The sequence below is a fragment of the Nicotiana tabacum genome, chromosome 8 (genome assembly GCF_000715075.1).
Source record: "Nicotiana tabacum cultivar K326 chromosome 8, ASM71507v2, whole genome shotgun sequence".
In the NCBI taxonomy this organism is placed as follows: domain Eukaryota; kingdom Viridiplantae; phylum Streptophyta; class Magnoliopsida; order Solanales; family Solanaceae; genus Nicotiana; species Nicotiana tabacum.
Genome location: NC_134087.1, coordinates 62,767,637 through 62,787,036, shown reverse-complemented (window position 1 = coordinate 62,787,036; position 19,400 = coordinate 62,767,637). Strand labels below are relative to the sequence as shown.

Here is a 19,400-nt window from a genome sequence, read left to right as displayed (position 1 = left end):
TATATTCACAATAATATAGCCGTAGAAAACTCCTGTAAAATTTAAAAGAAAGAACTGAGTCCAGTTTATAGACAAAGGATTGAATTGTTAGGAGAATGCATCATGGATATTCCGTAGCGTCCATGAAAGGCTAAAGTAATAACCTCATAAGAAGTCAGTATGAAGCTCCCACTAGATTGTGTATGCACCAGAGGTGCAAATATTATAATAGAGCTTCAAGTTATAGATATGAATCATACCTATGTGGAAGGGAGGTCATGAAAGAGATAGAAGATGTGATGTACGATTTTTAAGGTAAGTAAGGTAAAGGTATCATTGGACCTATTGTTGTAAGAGTAGCCTCCCGTAGCTCAGACTGAGTAGGAGCAGGAGATGGAGAGGGCACCAAAGAGGAGGAGAATGATCCCACAGACGGATGATGCAGTGATAGAGTTGGAGGACCCGCAGGGAGGTTCATCTAGCTAGCCTCAGGCCCACAGCAACCTCAAGACCTAGTGCAGGCACAGGATACCAAGATCCAGTCACAGGTTCCCAAGCAGTCACAGGACCCAGGGACCCAGGCTCATGATTTCATGCACACGGAGGACCAATAGGGAGTTTTTCTTTACTCTCTATTTTTTTCTTGAGCTATTTTTGGCTAGTTAGCATTGAGGACAGTGCTAGCTTTCATTTGAGGGGTAGCCCTATTTTGATGATTTTGGATTGTAAATATGATACTATTGTCGTTTTTATTATGCTTTTTCACTTTTGGTATGTATATAATTTTACCAGTTTATTTCACTTTTTCATATTTTGCAACCTTGTTCTGTATATAATGTTACTTTTTAATGTATATATTCATTACCTCTTATGTATATTCATTTAAATCCCCTATTGTACATATTCAGTTTACTTTACGCATTGTCTTTCATAGCTTCTTACTTCATTTTCATAGCTTCTTATTTTGAGTTTTGCGTTCAATAAGCCTTTGATTTTCTTAATGCCACGGTTCTTTCCAAAGGTGGAATTTGTGTGAACCGGGTGGCTCTTCCCGATGATGGATGGCATGACAACCTTCTTAAGGGTTTGAGTCTGTTTTCTTTTTATTTTTGTGTAAATAGTAGCTAATGAGTAATAGTGCCTCAAGCAAAGCTTCACTTGGACCTAGCACATTTGCCTTTGATCTTATGGTCAAAAACAAATTGGTGTGTATAGGATGGTGACAATTGTGACCTTGAGACTCTTGTGTTGGTCGATAATCATCAAGTGGTTTTCAGGACCATTTGTGTTGCTCAAATCTTAGCTAAGGTTGTTGTGGCCCCTGACTCTGTCTCTTTAGCAATCCTATAGCTTGTGTGGTGAGAATTTAAATTGCAAGTCCAAGTCCTGTGCCATTAGTATAGAACTTGCCCGGAATATTTGTCTTGGCGAAATCCTAAGTGTAGTTTGATTTGAGAAGTGATTATAGGCTCTCCTTGATCCGGATGTTATCTTGAAAACATCCATAGCCTACCAATGATAATATCCCTAGTCAACCCCTTTTTAGCCATAGCCCTTTTTTCTTTCAAAGACCATGATACAAGCCTTTTCCCATTCCAAAAAGACCCTAACTTGGCACCCGATCATTCCTTAGCACAAGGCAAAAACATAAGTTTGGGGGGAGAGACGAGGAATACAACAAAGTGATACAAGGTACAAAATGAAGAAAAGGAAAGGCAGAAAGAAAATGAAAAAAGTCAAAAAGAATGAATAATGTAGAAGAAGTGAACGGAGTCAATAAAAGTAAAAAGGTGAAAGGTGTGGACAGATTAGAAAGGAGAAAAATGTTTGAAATGAATAAGAAAGAGTGATAGTGTGTCTCTCTAGCCCCTAAGAAAGAAGTAAATGACTGAAAAAGTCAAGAGAATATGTGCCAAAATGAAGCAAATGAAGTACTTAAGGGAAGATGAAACCTACTTAGACCAAATATTTCCTGCCTTGAACTAAAAGCCTTCATTGTATCCCCACAAAAGCCCTATATGATCTTGAGTTGAATGAAGCTTACATTAGTGGTGACTCACATAAGGAGCAAGCTTATGGTACTTAGAGCCGAACTTGTGACCTTTCTTTGAGAGAGATGAGTGTGTTTTCCACAATCCTCGTTCTAAGTGCTACAACCTAAAAGTGAGGTCTTGCTTAAGGAAGAGTGAGGAGTATGAGTTTGGGTTCCACAATGACCAAAGTAGTAGAAAGAGTTTCCTTGATGAGTTGAGTCAATTTTTGATGTTTTTGTGTCGCACTAAAACCCTGGTGCTTAAGAAGTTGAATGTTGTTAATGATTCATTTGAATTGAGGGCAACTGTTAGTCCCAATTGATGCTAGATGAGGTCACTTTAGGTCAGCTGAATTTTCTTGGTTTTATTCTTAAGGAGGTGGGACTTATTTTGTTTGCTTGAGGACAAGCAAAAGCTTAAGTTTGGGGGAGTTGATAACTAGGGATTCTAGTCTATTTTATACTCCTTTTTGCTTTAGTTTTGGATTAAAAATCTATACAAGTAGTCTCGAAAGCTTACATGTTGTGCATTTGTAGTGTTTGGTCAAAAAATGACAAGGAAATCAAAAACCAGCTCAAAAAGGAGTGAAGCCTTTTCAAGTACTAAGAACAAGTCAAAGCACTGCTATAGCAGTAAATCCACCGCAGCAGCAATAGACCCACCGCAACCGCAGTGCATTTGTTCCAGTACGCGGTGGAAAATATCAGAGAGATGCAACTTTGGAAGCTCCGGCAATGCGGTATGCGGTAGATTCTTCGCCGCCGCAATCCATTTGTTGCGGTCCGCGGAGAGGGGATTCAGAGAGTTGGAATTTTGGAAGTTCAAGACACCATGGTCCACAGTCCATTTTATGCGGTGCGCAGTGAAGCCACCCGGTTGCATTCCATTTCTTGCGGACCACGATACCTCCGTCAGGGGTATTTTTGTCCATAAAATTTGGTCTTATATAAATACTTCTTTTTTAGATTTTTAGGGTATCTTTATCTTATTAGAGAACGTGAACGGCGGTTTTAAGCTATTTTGAGTAATTTTGTAGCTAGTTAACATTAAATCTTCTAATCTTAGATTGTAATTATATTTTATGGGTTATTCTTCGTCTCAATATCTGATTTCTTCAATTATTATGAGTAGCTAGACCCATTAGCTAGGGTTGTGGCTCAACCCTAGTGTGTGTATTTAATGGGTCTTTTGTTTTAAGGCTTAGATATTTATGGGTGGTTGATATTTGGACTGATTTGTATTTTTCATGTTGAATTAGTGGTTGCAAACACTAATTTAGGCCTTTTTGACTTGGGCCCTTCTTGAGAAAGAGAGCTTGAGTCTAGGAAAATCAGTTCCACAAGGAATTGGGGTGTATTCAAGAGATTGATAGTCCCAATTAAAAGGTTAAACCTAGAGATAGTAATACCCGACTTGAGCCTATATTGCTTGCACAATTTTGACACCCAATTGGTCTTGAGAAAGTCAATTAGGGCAAGGTCACTCAAGCTACTGAGAGGTATAGAGTGAGTAGTTTCGTGCATTGGCTATATCGCAATCCCCAACATAACAACTTTGCATTAGACTTTAGAACCCGTCAAGTATTCACCTAGGAGAAAGTCACTTCCCTAGTGCCTCTTTAACCATTTAGAAAACCTTACAAGCATTCATACATAGTTTAATTTCGCATATCGTTAGCAGAAAATTAGAAGTAACAAACAAACAAATATGATTGGAAGTGTAATTGAGAGCACTACACATTGTCAGTTTAGATAGGAATCCAAATCCCAAACATTCTAGCTCCTTGTGGATTCGATCCATACCTTCTCGGGTAAAAGTTGCATCGACCGCTCTTGCCACTCCATAGTGGTATAGGGTTGGACCCGATCACTTACCACAGTTTTGACTAGGATATGGGAAGATATGACCAAGAAGTTTCTTGACAAGTATTTCTCAGCTGCAAAAATTGGGATGTTCAGAAGGGAAATCAACAATTTCTGCCAGAAGGAGAAAGAACCGGTTTTCGAAGCTTGGGAAAGATTCAAGGAGATAGTCAGAAAGTGTCAGCATAATGGAATTGATTTGTGGATGCAACTCTAGAATTTTTAGGATAGATTGACACCATCCTCATGACGAACTCTGAATACTGCATGTGGTGGTCTACTAATGAAGAAAATGCTGGAGAAGGTTGTCTTAATCCTTGATAAATTATCTGAGGATGCTAATCAATTGCCGGCCGAGAGTAATGACAGAAGAAAATCAGTTGGGGTTCACCAGGTTGACATTAACACATCCATGCAAGACCAGCTAGACACTATGTCCAAGGAGATAAGAAAGCTGACATTGGCCAAGGTACAGAGTGAGCCGCAAGGAGCATGTGACTTTTGTGGAATAGGACACCCTACAAATAAGTGTCGAGCAACATCCGAGGAAGTCAACACTATGGGGAACTTTAATAGAGGAAACTACCAAGGTGGGAACAACTATAATGTTATGGGTCAAAGACATCCAAATTTCCGTGGAGTTCACCTAGTGGGATCTTGAACTCATGGAAGCAAAATAATCTCATACCCTAGAGTCAAGGACCACTAGGTTTTTAGAACCAGTAGAGGCAGCAATACCAGCCACAATAGTCAAATCGGTCTAGTATAGAAGATCTCATGATAGCATTCATCAAAAAATTAAATGAAAAATTTGAGACTCAGGGAACATCCATCTGAGAGCAGGGTGCATGTGACGACCCAAACCAATAGGCCGCGATAGGCACTTGGTACCTTACTCAACCAAGTACCAACATAAGAAGCTAGAGTAAGAAGAAAGAGTGACAGTCCTAAATGCCATGTAGCCTCCTGCTTATAAGTGTGGTGCACGACACACCCATAAATAAGTCTCTATTAGACACGGCTTGTAGACTCCCTAGGACAAAACTACTCTGATACCACTTTTGTCACGACCCAAACCGATGGGCCGCGGTGAGCACCCGGTACCTTACTCAATCAAGTACCAACATAATATATCTTTTCACTTCATACTATCATAGATCATTGAGCTGGAAGGCTTCCATTAGATAAGTAGAATAAACCATGTGATACCAAGTTATACATAAGACATACAGGCCTATAAGACCAAGATAACCACTCGTACACTGAACATAGGCCGACAAGGCCATACAATCTTTTACGTACATGACATCTGTCTATAAGCCTCTAAGAATATATAATTTTTGTAAAGGTTGGGACAGTGTCCCGCCATACCAAACAATACACGTCTAAATCATACTAACCAAACAAGTAACTCCGAAGCAAATGAAGCGCACCAACATCTTTCGTTGAGCTGATAGCCTACTTGGAGGGCTCTCGACCTGTCAATCGGGACATGCAGGCATGAAACGCAATGTCCCCAGGCAAAAGGCACGTCACTACAAATAATGTTCCGAGTATGTAAGGAATGAAAATCAGTAAATGATAGACATGAGAGAAACATGGAGTAAAAGACTCGACAAGTAAATCTAAATAGCTTTGTGAAATCCTTTAATACTCTCTCATTACTGTTCATCTTAAGAGTGACGGCCTAATCTCATCTCATGCTTTGTGACTTTTGTTCATCAATTATTGATTCACCTTACATGGGTGAATTAATCCCGTACAATTCATGAATCCCTTTCTTCAAATGATTACTCAATCGAAGGCCCAAACATCATTCTTTATCTATCACAATTACACCCTCATTCTACTACCAGGGCACCATTCCATTTCTTCTAAATGCTATTATTCTTAGACTCCTTTGAGTTCATTCAGGCTATACTGAGCTTTGTATAACTTAGGGAAACCATCATCTCTTCTTGTTTTCATGGGCTTAATTGTGAGGACTTATCCATTCAAGTCACCTTCTCACTCGCCCTTTCTTATCCTTATTCCTGACGTCCTAAAACCTTATCGCTTTACCATACTTTAGTTTGCCACTTACACATATCCATTTATACTACTTGCAACCTCCCTTCAACTTTCTTTCACCATAGATTTCCTTACGTTCATCGAGCGAAACATCAGATTATCTCAAATCTTCTTTACTCTTGTAATTTAGACCTCTCGATACCCAGAAACCATAGACTGGAAAATATACCACTAACGATGCTGCTATCATTCTTGGATACTTAATCCCAGTACTTCTAGCCTTTTTTCCGAAGTATGGACAATTTACAACCTTCTGCATTTGAGTATCTCGTACGTTGTTCAGCAGCCTTCATCTTCTCCACTTCTACCCTCAAATCCTTCACAAACTCCTTTGAGGCTCAAGTCTTTCTTAGCTTCTTTTTCTCCTTTGTTAGCTCCTTCAATGCCTTCCCATGAGTACCTACAACCTCCAATATCAATTGCTGGTTCTCCAGGAGCTTTTTCTGGTTATCCAGAAGCTCCTTAAGAGTCTCTTCCACTAAAGCTGGAACCTGTGGCTGTGGGGGTACGGATTGGGCTACCACCGAGCTAGAAAGCACAGGCAGCTTAGAAATTGCTGCCTACATCCAGTTGTTGATACTGGCAAGGGTTTGGCCCAAATGGTGGGGAGTCAATGGGTAAGTTGAGGATGAGGGGATATTTGGAGCAGTGGCAGTAGAGGGTCCTGGGGCAATATCTAGTGTGGATGAGGGAGGCTCAAAAGAAGTGACTACTATTACTGGCTCTTCAAATTGGCCAGTAGAAGTAGTGGCTTTACCTTTAGGATCTTTAGGGTTATCATCACCCTTGAGGCTGTACCAGGAAAAGGGAATCTTTGGTTTTACCTTCACATCAAACTTCCTTTTCTCCATATCCTGGTCCTCAAAGAACATTGTCAGGAAATTTGAGAAGGGTTAGGATCTATTACCTTCATTTACCACCCTTGTGATCACCCTAGACATAACATTCCCGATGTTGATCGGGTACCTTGCCATGATAGAAGCCACCAATATTGCTTGGGAGACAGGCAGAGAGTTCTCATGAGTAGTGGGGTCCAGCTTACTGCATACGAAAGTCTCCTACCCATTTGCGTCGAAGTTTAAATTTCTCCTCAAAATTTGGACTCCTGATGTCAACCATGCTGGGGTGGTACCCGTGAGTGCCAGTTATTCTGCTAACCACGGACGGGCTGCCTCATCCAATGCTACATTTTCCAAGTATAATGATTCATCTTCCTCTGGAAAGCCCAGGTAGTCATTAATTGGCTTCCCATCGAACTTCACTATCAAATTCCGTACCTTAGTCACTTTAGTGCCCTTTTTTATGTGGGCGACATTAGCATAGAACTCCTTGACTAAGTGTTTGTTTGCATCCCAAACTTTGCTTGTAAAATATTCCTAGCCCAGTCTATCTCTGAATTACCTCTTCATATTAGGGTTGTGAGCCAAAAGGTCCATCTCAATGAATTGTCACTCAAGAATCAATTTTCTCTCGGGCCACCACTCTCGGAACTTGTTGTATGCAATCTCACTAACAAATATTTTTTTCCACACCTCGGGATTTCTGATTCTCTCTACACCCCTGAGTTGGAGCACACCCCCTCCTTCTTCATCCAGTACCTCATCTATCCTCTCCAGGTGACGAAGCTGTAGGTGAAGTAGAGGTTGCACAATCACTGCTCTTAGATGAGCCCTCAGATGACTCAGAAGAATTTTGAACTGAAGCTTGAGTAGTAGGAGAACCTTGAGGTGTGGGCACATCTCTCAATCTAAACCTCCCCGGGAAGTCAGGCACATATTCCGGCACTGAATCAGACTCAGATGCCTCCAGGGAGGGCACATACTCACTTTACTCTAAATGGGAAGCATCTCTATCTGCAGCCTTTATTTGTTTCCTGGTTTTCCCAATTGCTTTCCGGACTTGGGGGTCAATTTGATCATTCCTTGTCCCCTACTCCGGGAGGACTCTCCTTTTCCTTTCTGTTTGTCACCATCGCCTCTTGATTTCACTATTGTCTGCAAGTGGAATTAAGTTAAAGTTTGTTAGTAGCATAGTACTAGAAGAAACATTAAAGAGTATGACTGAAAATAGCTGACCGTGGACCGCATATAAAGCCTTGCGGCCACAAAGACACCACCGCGGACCGCATAAAAGAGCACCGCGGACCGCAGTGGGGTAGGGTCCAGACTACCCAATCTCTGATTCAGGTCACACCGAACCGCAAAAAATGATGTGCGGCCGCGGTAAGGCACCGCAGACCACGACAAATCAACCGCGGACCGCAGTCCTTAAAGTTCACCTCTCTGAATGTTTACCACCGCGGACCACGGAAAAACACAATGTGGCCGCAGAGAGGCACCGCGGACCACAAAAAATCAACTGCGGTCGCGGTAAGTAGAACGCAACAACACAAACCTGGGTTTTCAAATCTTTGCATATTTTATCCTTAATCAATATTTTAGCAACCCACTAGGTAGTTAGTCACCATGTTTAACTAATTAACCCTAATCTAAACAACATTATGTAACCCTAAGTTAAAAATTGAAAGAAAAGGGAAGAAAAAGAAGTATAAACCTAACAAATTAACAAAAAAATAATAAAACAAAATTAAAGACTAGGGAAAGATTTGAAGTACCAGAGATGAGATGTGATACAGATTATTGAGAATCAGTGTTTGAGCTTGTGCACTTAGGTAGTGATGAACAATACTTTTTCTATTTAGAGAGCAAATGAGGGAAAAGTGTAAATGGGGTCTTGAGGTCCTATTTATAGAAAAAGAAATTGGGACCCATGCTACTTACCCACCGCGGTTCGCATAAAATGCACCGCGGACCGCGGTACTTAACCACAAGAAGCACTGTATAGATGATACTATTTTCGTTTTTACTATGCTTTTTCACTTTTGGTATGTATATAATTTTACCAGTTTATTTCACTGTTTCGTATCTGCAACCTTGGTCTATATAAAAAGTTACTTTCTGATGTATATATTCATTTCCTCTTATGTATATTCGTTTAAATCCCCTATTGTACATATTAAGTTTACTTCCCGCATTTTCTTTCATAGCTTCTTACTTCATTTTTGTATCTTCTTATTTTGAGTTTTGCGTTCAATAAGCCTTTGGTTTTCTTAATGCCACGGTTCTTTCTGAAGATGGAATTTGTGTGAACCGGGTGACTCTTCCCGATGATGGATGACATGACAACCTTCTTAAGGGTTTGAGTCTGTTTTCTTTTTGTTTTTGTGTAAATAGTAGCTAATGAGTAATAGTGCTTCAAGCAAAGCTTCACTTGGGCCTAGCACATTTGCCTTTGATCTTATGGTCAAAAACAAATTGGTGTGTATAGGATGGTGAAAGTTTTGACCTTGAGACTCTTGTGCTTGCCGATAATCATCAAGTGGTTTTTAACGACCATTTGTGTTGCTCAAATCTTAGCTAAGGTTGTTTTGGGCCTCTGACTTTGTCTCTTTAGCAATCCTATAACTTGTGTGGTGAAAATTTGAATTGCAAGTCCAAGTCCTGTGCCGTTAGTCTAGAACTTTCCCGGAATATTTGTCTAGACAAAATCCTAATTGTAGTTTGACTTGAAAAGTGATTATAGGCTATCCTTGATCCAAATGTTATCTTGAAAACATCCATAGCCTACCAATGATATTATCCCTAGTCAACCCCTTTTGAGCCATAGCCCTTTTTCTTTCAAAGACCGTGATACAAGCCTTTTCCCGTTCTAAAAAGATCCTCTCTTGGCATCCGATCTTTCCTTAGCACAAGGTAAAAGCATAAGTTTGAGGGGAGAGATGCGGAATGCAACAAAGTGGTAAAAGGTACAAAATGAAGAAAAGGAAAGGCAGAAAGAAAAAGAAAAAAAAATCAAAAAAGTCAAAAAGAATGAACAATGTAGAAGAAATGAAGGGAGTCAATAAAAGTAAAAAGATAGAAGGTGTGGAAAGATTAGAAAGGAGAAAAATGTTTGAAATGAACAAGAAAGAGTGACCGTGTGTCTCTCTAGCTCATAAGAAAGAAGTAAATGACTCAAAAAGTTAAGAGAATGTGTGCCAAAATGAAGCAAATGAAGTGCTTAAAGGAAGATGAAACCTACTTAGACCAAATATTTCCAGCCTTGAACCAAAAGCCTTCATTGTATCCCTACAAAAGCCCTATATGATCTTGAGTTGAACGAAGCTTACATTAGTGGTGACTCACATAAGGGGCAAGCTTATGGTACTTAGAGCCGAACTTGTGACCTTTCTTTGAGAGAGATGAGTGTATTTTCCACAATCCTCCTTCTGAGTGCTACAATCTAAAAGTGAGGTCTTGCTTGAGGAAGAGTGAGGAGTATGAGTTTGGGTTCCACAATGACCAAAGTAGTAGAAAGATTTTCCTTGATGAGTTGAGTCAATTCTTAATGCTTTTGTGTTGTACTAAAACCACGGTGCTTAAAAGGCTGAATGTTGTTAATGATTCATTTGAATTGAGGAAAATTGTTAGTCCCGATTGATGCTAGATGAGGTCACTTTAGGTTAGCTGAAATTTCTTGGTTTTATTCTTAGGGAGGTGGGACTTATTTTGTTTGCTTGGAGGACAACCATAAAATTAATGTCGTTAGCTGGTGATAACTAGGGATTCTAGTCTATTTTATACTCCTTTTTGCTTGAGCTTTGGATTAAAAAGGTATACAAGTAATCCCGAAAGCTTATATGATGTGCTTGTTTGTAGTGTTTGGTCAAAAAGTGACAAGGAAGTCAAAAACCAGCTCAAAAAGGAGTGAAACCTTTCAAGTACCAAGAATAAGTTAAAGCACTGCTACAACAGTAAATCCATCGCAGCAGCAATAGACCCATCACAACCACAGTGCATTTGTTGCGGTCCGTAGTGGAAAAGATCAGAGAGATGCAATTTTGGAAGCTCCAGCAATGCAGTCCGCGGTAGATTCTTTTGGCTGCAGTAGTCTCATCGCGGCCGCAATCCATTTGTTGTGGTCCGCAAAGAGGGGATTCAGAGAGCTGGAATTTTGGAAGATCAAGACACCGCGGTCCGCAGTCCATTTTATGTGGTCCGCGGTGAAGCCACCGTGGCCGCGATGCATTTTATGTGGTCCGCTGTGGCCAGATTCAGAGACAACAAACTTGAAGCCAAAAAGCCTCACCGTGGCCGCAGTCCATTTCTTGCGGACCGTGGTACCTTCGTCAGTGGCATTTTTGTCCAGAAAATTCGGCCTTATATAAATACTTCTTTTTCAAATTTTTAAGGTATCTGTTACTTAGCAGAGCACGTGAACGGTGGTTTTAAGCTATTTTGAGTAATTTTGTAGCTAGTTAACATTGAATCTTCTAATCTTCGCTTGTAATTATATTTTATTGATAATTCTTCATCTCAATATCTGATTTCTTCCATTATTATGAGTAGCTAGACCCATTATCTAGGGTTGTGGCTCAACCCTAGTATGGGTATTTGATGGGTCTTTTGTTTTAAGGCTTAGATGTTTATGAGTGGTTGATATTTGGATTGATTTGTATTTTTCATGTTGAATTAATGGTTGCTAACACTAATTTAGGCCTTTTTGACTTGGGCTCTTCTTGATAAAGAGAGCTTGAGTCTAGGAAAATCAGTCCCACAAGGAATTGGAGTGTATTCAAGAGATTGATAGCCCCAATTAAAGAGTTAAACCTAGATATAGTAATACCCAACTTGAGCTTATATTGCTTGCCCAATTTTGACACCCAATTGGTCTTGAGAAAGTCAATTAGGGCAAGGTCACTCAAACTACCGAGAGGTGTAGAGTGAGGAGTTTCGTGCATTGGCTATATCGCAATCCCCAACATAACAACTTTGCCTTATGCTTTAGATCTCGTCAAGTATTCACCTAGGAGAAAGCCACTTCCCTAGTGCCTCTTTAACCATTTAGAAAACCTTACGAGCATTCATACTTAGTTTAATTTCGCATATAATTAGCATAAAATTAGAAGTAACAAACAAACAAATATGATTGGAAGTGTAATTAAGAGCACTACGCACTGCTAGTTTAGATAGGAATTCAAATCCCAAACATTCTAGCTCCCTCTGGATTTGATCCATACCTTCTCGGGTAAAAGCTACATCGACTGCTCTTGCCACTCCATAGTGGTATATGGTTGAACCGGATCACTTTTCGGCGCCGTTGTCAGGGAGCTAACGATCACTTTTTGGCATCGTTGTCGGGGAGCTAACGGTTATGGCTATCTATCTAAATTGTTTTGTGTATTGTTTTTCTTTCCTTCTATATTACTAATTTGTGTGTGTCGCCAACTCAGGTACAAAATGGTAGCAAACAACAACAACGCACCTCTTGGAGATCTTCAACTAGGGGAGGAGGTAGATGATAATATTGATGATAAGGTACCTATAGTACCTCAAGCTCAAATGAGAGGCCACCAGGCCAATGATAATGTTCCAGACCCTCCCCCACAACCTCCAAGAGTGATTCCTCGGGTGCTTCCAAACCAAGGATATGCTAGTGCAATTGTCCCACCCTAGATCCGGGCGGGCAATTTCCAAATTACAAATGTGATGCTAACTTTGTTGGAGCAGCGAGGGTATTTCACAGGTGCTCCCCATCAGAATGCTTACAAACATCTTGTCGCGCCCCCTTTTTCCCTCTTTGCATCGAAAAATCGAGTTTATGACATTTTGATATAGGACAACTCATTCTTTTTGGAAACTGAGTTTTGCATTTGAAGAGTTTCCACCTAATGATTTAAGGTGCATTTTGATATAGGACAACTCACTTCTTGTTGTCACCTAAGGCTTGCCTAAGTGTGTTTGCTAAGATCCTATAAACATTGATGCCTATTACTGATTAGGAGTGTAGCAAAACAGTGACTGTTTTAAAACGAGCGATTTGAGATCCTATAGGCATGCTTTCTAAACCGTATTAATAAAAGGAGAGTAGGTTGTTTAAAACTAGTTCAGAACAGTATGAGTTAAACTGATTTTAAATTAGACTAGTTTTAGATCCTATAGGCATGATATCTATTATTGCTAATTTCTAATTCATATAGACATGATATCTAGGTGAACGTAAAATGAAACAGGCAGGAATTACTTGAAATTCCTATAGGCATGATTTCTATGGGAAAAAAAACGATTTTAACCTTATGGACATGATGTCTGATTATAGCCGTTTAGATCCTAAAGCATGGTGTCTAAGTGTGGTAATAAGACATGCAGAATTTAAAATAGGTCCTACAGGCATGTTATTTAAATGCAGAGTTAAATATGCAGAATTTAAAACAGGTCCTATAGGCATGTTTTCTACCCTTCTAATAGTTAAACATGCATAATTACCCATCCCATTTTCACTAGCCAACCCCGATGTTTATTACAAATTATTACAGACCAAATAATGAATTATATCATAAAAGTGTAAAAGAAGAAGTTACAACCAGAGGAAGCTTACTTCTTGACTTCCTCTCTGATTTTATGGAATAAACCAACTCAAGCACCACTTGTTTCAAAGCCTTTCTCAGACCTGAGTGTGTCAAAGTTCCCTAATGGTCTCAAAGGACCTAGGGCAGCACTTACACCCAGGTTAGCATAACCAGATAGAGATGAGTGCAGTGTGGAAGGGTCAGCCCTTATGTGTCCAAGTTTAGAGGTAGCTTATGGGTCCCAAGGCAAGGCTCACACAAGAGGGGCAGAACCTAAGTTCTAAGAGTATAGTAGAAGTGCAGAAACAGAGATTTATTTAAAATTGGGTTCAGAATAGTAAGGGGTAAGAGTGATTTGAAAATAGTAGTAGTAAAGAAGAATCAACAGTTGCACAAAGGGGTCAGGGGTTTGGGAATACATTGCATGGTTCGTGTGTTTGAAAGAAAAAGTATGCAGGGTATTTATAGCTTCTGAAAACTAGTGAAAAGTAAGGTAATAAGTAAAGTTTTTATACAAGTATGGAAACAATCAACAGTCAGAATCAATTATACAAGTGATTCCCTTTAATTAAGGAATCACTGTTTAACGGGTAGTAACAAGTTCAAATAAGGAAAGAACTCAGTTTGGGAGTAGATTGATTATTGCCATAAAAGGGGTAGTAAAAGCATGAAATGAACAATCAAGTCTGAGTACGAAAATATGCTTATTTTTGGAAAGGATTCAGCAAGGTAAATATTACAGTAAAGGGAAAAGAATCAATCAATTTTAAACAGGCGAGTGAAATTAGGGTTCATAAAAGAAAAAGCTTAGGAATAAGTCACAAGATCAATATCAATCAAGGAAGAAACATGGTTCTGCACTTCAGTATATAAACAGAGTGAACAGAGATGTCAGACATGCGAGGCCAAGCCCATTGGCAAAAGAAGCAGCATACAATAGTAGCAGAAATAAGCATTAGGTTCAGTAGATAGTCGGGCCCACACATATAGCCAAAGTGAAGAGGAGAGTCAGACAAGTAAAGGCCTCACACTAACAGGTGAGGAAACCTTTTGAAAAGTTAGGGTTTCAAGTCGAGTTTAGAAGATAGTAAAACTCGGAATCAGATAAGTCACATAAAGAAGTGGGAGTCAGAAACAAACAACTTTAATCGAATCAAGTGCATGCTCAAACAAACAGTTTCAGACCAACAAAACATAGGGTTTTCAACAATAATCGAGTTTAAAAGATGATAAACAAATAAGTCAAACAAGAACTTAACCAAACAAGTACTCATATAACAAACATCTTCAAAACTCGAAAAAGATCCAAAAGAAATTAGGGTTTTCAACATGCTAACTCAGATAGAAGAACAACATGAGCAAAACATAGCAGAATCACAAACACGTTAAAATCAGAGAAGTGATTTTTGAAATATCTTAAAGGAAAACCCTAATCAAAAAATGAAGAGTCGTTTTGAAAGCGAAGTTAAAGAACCTTCGAGAAACACTTAAGAAAGTCATAGTAAGTACAGATTTAAAGCAGATCTGGGAGAAACTTGAAAGATCTTAACGATTAGGGTTTCGAAAAACCCAAAAAAGGTGAGAAAGGCCCTAAAATTTACCGATCTAACCAGGAGAGTCAAAGATCTTACTCGAACGGCCATGGCTGACCGGAGAAAGGTCAAGGATGACCGGAGAAAAGCCATGAACTAAAATCTAACAAGGACTGGACCAGATTCCCTCAAGGTCTGTCCATGAAACTAGGGGAACAAACAGCCATGAGCCATAGAAGGCCACTACACGTCTCCAATGGCCTTGTGAGGCCATTGATTAGGCAAGGTTTAAGGTGGATTAGGGTGTAGTTTGATGGTGGCGGCTAGGGTTCGTAAGAGTTTTAGAGAGAGTTGAGAGAGAATAGGGATTCAAAGGAGGTGGTAGGTGAATAATGAAGTAGGGTAAGGGGTCGTTTGGAGTTAAAAAAGGAAAGGGAAGCCGGTGGCCGTTGATCTAAATGATCAATGGATGAGATTAAAGGGGTTAGGTGGGGATACGGGTTGGGCCATGTAAATTGGGTTAGGGGGTCGGGTTTGAGTGGGAATTAGGTTTAGATTGGGGCCGAATTAGGCTATAATTGAAATGAAATTGGGCTATCATTTGGATAGCCATTTTTCCCCTTTTAAGATTATAAGAAATAGTAAATTAATTTCTAGAAATAAATTAAAAGTAATAAAATTATTTATGACATATAATTTTCAATTTAAAAATACTAGACTTAATTTTCATGAATACAAACGCAATTAAATCCTAAAAGAGGCTAATATTGCAATTATGCAATTTAGCTTTAACAAATACTAAATAAATTTGTAAAAATATGCAAAAAATTTCCTTAACTATATTTTAGCATAAATATAAAAGTCCAACAAGTGAATCACCAAAATGATAATTTTTGAAAATAATTATTGGGTTTTTATGGATAAAATAGATAAATAAATTGGTTTAAAAACCTTTAAAAACTAAGGAAAAATAACAAAACACTTGGACATACTTATATATGCATACATATGCTATTTTGAAGGTATTTCGCATATTTAAAAATATATATAAAAAATTGGGTATCAACAGCTGCCCTTTTTACCCGAGAAGGATGAAAGAGCTGTCGGGTAAATATATGATGGACAATTTTGACCGAACAAAATGGTTTAAAGAAGTTAGGTCGCGCGCTGGATTCTGAGCTACCTACATATCCCCAGTTTTAAGGAATCAGTCCATATGTAGTTCAAGAACCGTCGGTGGAGTATGCTGATGGAGACTTTCCAAGAACGGACGCATTATCCAAGAAGGGGTGAGTGGGTGGCTTGTGAGAATGGTTAAGGTTCGATATGGCTGTGGGAACTGGAGTAGGCTTGCTCCTTCCAAGATGGCCGGTTCTTACCGGTGTACCTACAATTAGAAACAATACAAGTGTTTACTATGCATAAATCTAAACATGATGTAAATTCCTGTCGGACCATGAATGTTGTGTTCGGACGGTTAGGATAACGTCCTTAGACCATGACATCCTGGGCCATGAAGCGTATGATAAAGGATTCACAGGCCATGAAATGATGCTCTCGGGCTATGAGGATGGTGCCTCCGAACTATTGTGCCTTTGAATAATGACATGCAAAAGATTAAAAAGGATCATCAGGCCATGACATGGTGTTCTCAGGCTATGAAGATGGTTCCTCTGAACGATGATGCCTTTGGATAATTTCACGATCTTTCAGCCCATGAGATGTAGTATGTGGCGATCTTTCAGCCCATGAGATGTAGTATGTGGCGATCTTTCAGCCCATGAGATGTAGTATGAGGCGATCTTTCAGCCAGGCAGATGCAGTATGGGGCGATCTTTCAGCCGTGAGATGCAGTATGAGGCGATCTTTTAGCCAGGCAGATGCAGTATGGGGTGATCTTTCAGCCCATGCAGATGTAGTATGTGGTGATCTTTTAGCCCATGAGATGCAGTGTCCTAGTGATCTTTCAGCCATGCGGATGTAGTGAGGTAGTGTTTAGCCTTATGCAATGCAAATGCAGATGGAGGCAGAGCTTAACCTCAGAAGGCAGAATGGTAGCCTTATGCAATGCAAAATTGTAGATGGAGGTAGAGCTTAAACTTGGAAGGTAGAATGATAGCCTTATGCAATGCAAAAAATGCAGATGGAGACAGCGTTTAGTCTCGAAAGGCAGAAGGGTAGCCTTATGCAATGCAGAAAATGCAGATAGAGATAGCGTTTAGTCTCGGAAGGAAGAATGGTAGCCTTATGCAATGCAGAAATGCAAATAGAGACAGCGTTTAGTTTTGGAAGGTAGAATGGTAGCCTTATGCAATGCAAAATGCAGATGGAGCGGAAGGCAGAATGGCAACCTTATGCAAGAAATAAAATGGCAGATGGTAGTAGAGCTTTCTTAGCTGAAAGCAGATTTTGGCATTGTGATTGCCGGGGACATTGTGCCATAAAGAATATCACTAGTGTGTGCGGATAGAAAATGTTGGTAAGTGGCAACGGTTAAGAGAATTGTATTTCTGAATAATGTTTGTCCCACGGGTATATTGTATGTTTGATGATTTCGCAATCTAAGTGCCTGCATCCAAAGAAAAATCGTGAGTTTTGTAAAGGGGAGGTTAGTTCGTATCCCCGCTGGCTTTGCTTGACCTGCTCGGCTCTGATCTGGTGATACTGTATGTATCATTGGGGTAGCATTGCTAAACAAAGCAATTTCAGTAATATGCATGATTTTGTAAAAATATGACATAATAATACTTTAGTTGAACCGACGACTATGACGTGGTTCGGGACATTGCAACTTCTCTTTCTATGGAATTTTGAAGGTCACCCTTAAAATTCTGCCCCAGTTTAATGGGTTGATGCTCCTGACTATTGCTTGCGATGATCGGCTGAAATTTCTTCGAAATTTTGAGGGTCATCCTCAAAATTTTGCCCCAGTTTCCAATTGCGGGGGGAAATGAAATTTTTATTGAATTGTGATAGAACCCATAGGACTTCCTATGTATCCCCTCTTAAACGGGAATCAGGTCAGGCATAGTTCAAATTACATCATATAAGGGAAGCATAAAGATTACACATGGTAGCGCTTGACTGCATCTAAATTGATTGGTGTTTGCCAGACTTCTCCATCCATTTCTGCAAATACGAGGGCTCCTTCTGTCAGAACCCGATGAATCATGTATGGACCTTTATAGTTGGGAGAGAATTTCCCTTTGGCTTCATCTTGATGCGGAATCTTTAACATCAGCTGCCTCGGTGTGAACTGTCTTAGCTTGACTCTTTTGTTGAAGGATCTGGACATTCTGTTTTGATAGAGTTGACCATGGAAAACTGCATTCATTCTCTTTTCGTCGATAAGAGCTAGTTGCCCATAACGACATTTCACCCATTCTGCGTCGTCGAGCTCCGCTTCTTATATGATCCTTAGGGAAGGAATTTCTACCTCGGCGTGAATGATTGCCTTTGTACCATAAACCAGAATATAAGGGGTTGCCCCGGTTGATGTGCAGACTGTGGTGCAATATCCCAATAGAGCAAATGATAAATTCTCGTGCCACTGTTTATGACTCTCTATTATTTTCCTCAATATCTTCTTGATATTCTTGTTGACAACCTCTACAACTCCATCTATTTGCGACATATAGGTTGTGCAACTCCTGTGTTTGATCTTGAAGGTTTCACACATAGCTTTCATCAAGTTGCTGTCGAGGTTGGAATTATTATCAGTAATGATCGACTCTGGAATCCCGAATCGAAAAACAATGCGGTCGCGGACAAAGTCTGCCACGACTTTCTTAGTCACTGCTTTGTAAGATGCCGCTTCGACCCATTTGGTGAAATAATCGATTGCTACTAGGATAAACCTATGCCCGTTGGAAGTGGTAGGCTCGATTGGTCCAATGACATCAATTCCCCAAGCAGCGAATGGCCAAGGTGAGCTTGTTGCATTAAGGTCATTTAGAGGCACCTTTATCATGTCTACATGTATCTGACAGTGGTGGCATTTTCGGACATACTCGATGCAATCCATTTCCATAGTCATCCAAAAGTAATCGTCCCGGATATCTTCTTTGCTAAGACAAAACCGTTCATATGTGGGTCGCAGGTCCCAGCATGAATTTCCTCTAGTAGCTTGGATGCTTCCTTTGAGTCGACACACCTTAATAGTCCCAAATCGGGAGTCCTCCTATACAGGATTCCTCCCCTGTGAAAGAAATTGTTGGAAAACCTCCGAAGTGTGCGATTCTGAGTAGGATTTGCAAGTTCTGGGTACTCTCCTTTTGCCAAATATTCCTTAATATCATGAGACCAAGGCTTTCCGTCTACTTCTTCTTCAACATGGGCACAGTAAGCTGGATGATCATGGATCTCTACTGGAATGGGATCAATGATATTTTTGTCTGGATGTTGTATCATAAACGACAGGGTAGCCAATGCGTCGGCGAACTCATTCTAGATTCTGGGAACATGTTTGGAACTCAGTTTTCATGAACCTTTTCCTCAATTCCTGTACATGATGCAGATACATGAGTATCTTGGAATT

The 19,400-nt window shown here is 39.9% G+C and overlaps 1 non-coding gene across 1 annotated transcript; it reads right to left on the bottom strand.

The window, feature by feature from the left end:
- Window positions 1-3,962: 3,962 nt before the first annotated feature.
- On the bottom strand, window positions 3,963-4,069 carry LOC142163673 (small nucleolar RNA R71). Its single transcript, XR_012694618.1, has one exon. It is a non-coding gene; the product is annotated as a small nucleolar RNA R71 (small nucleolar RNA).
- Window positions 4,070-19,400: the final 15,331 nt, after the last annotated feature.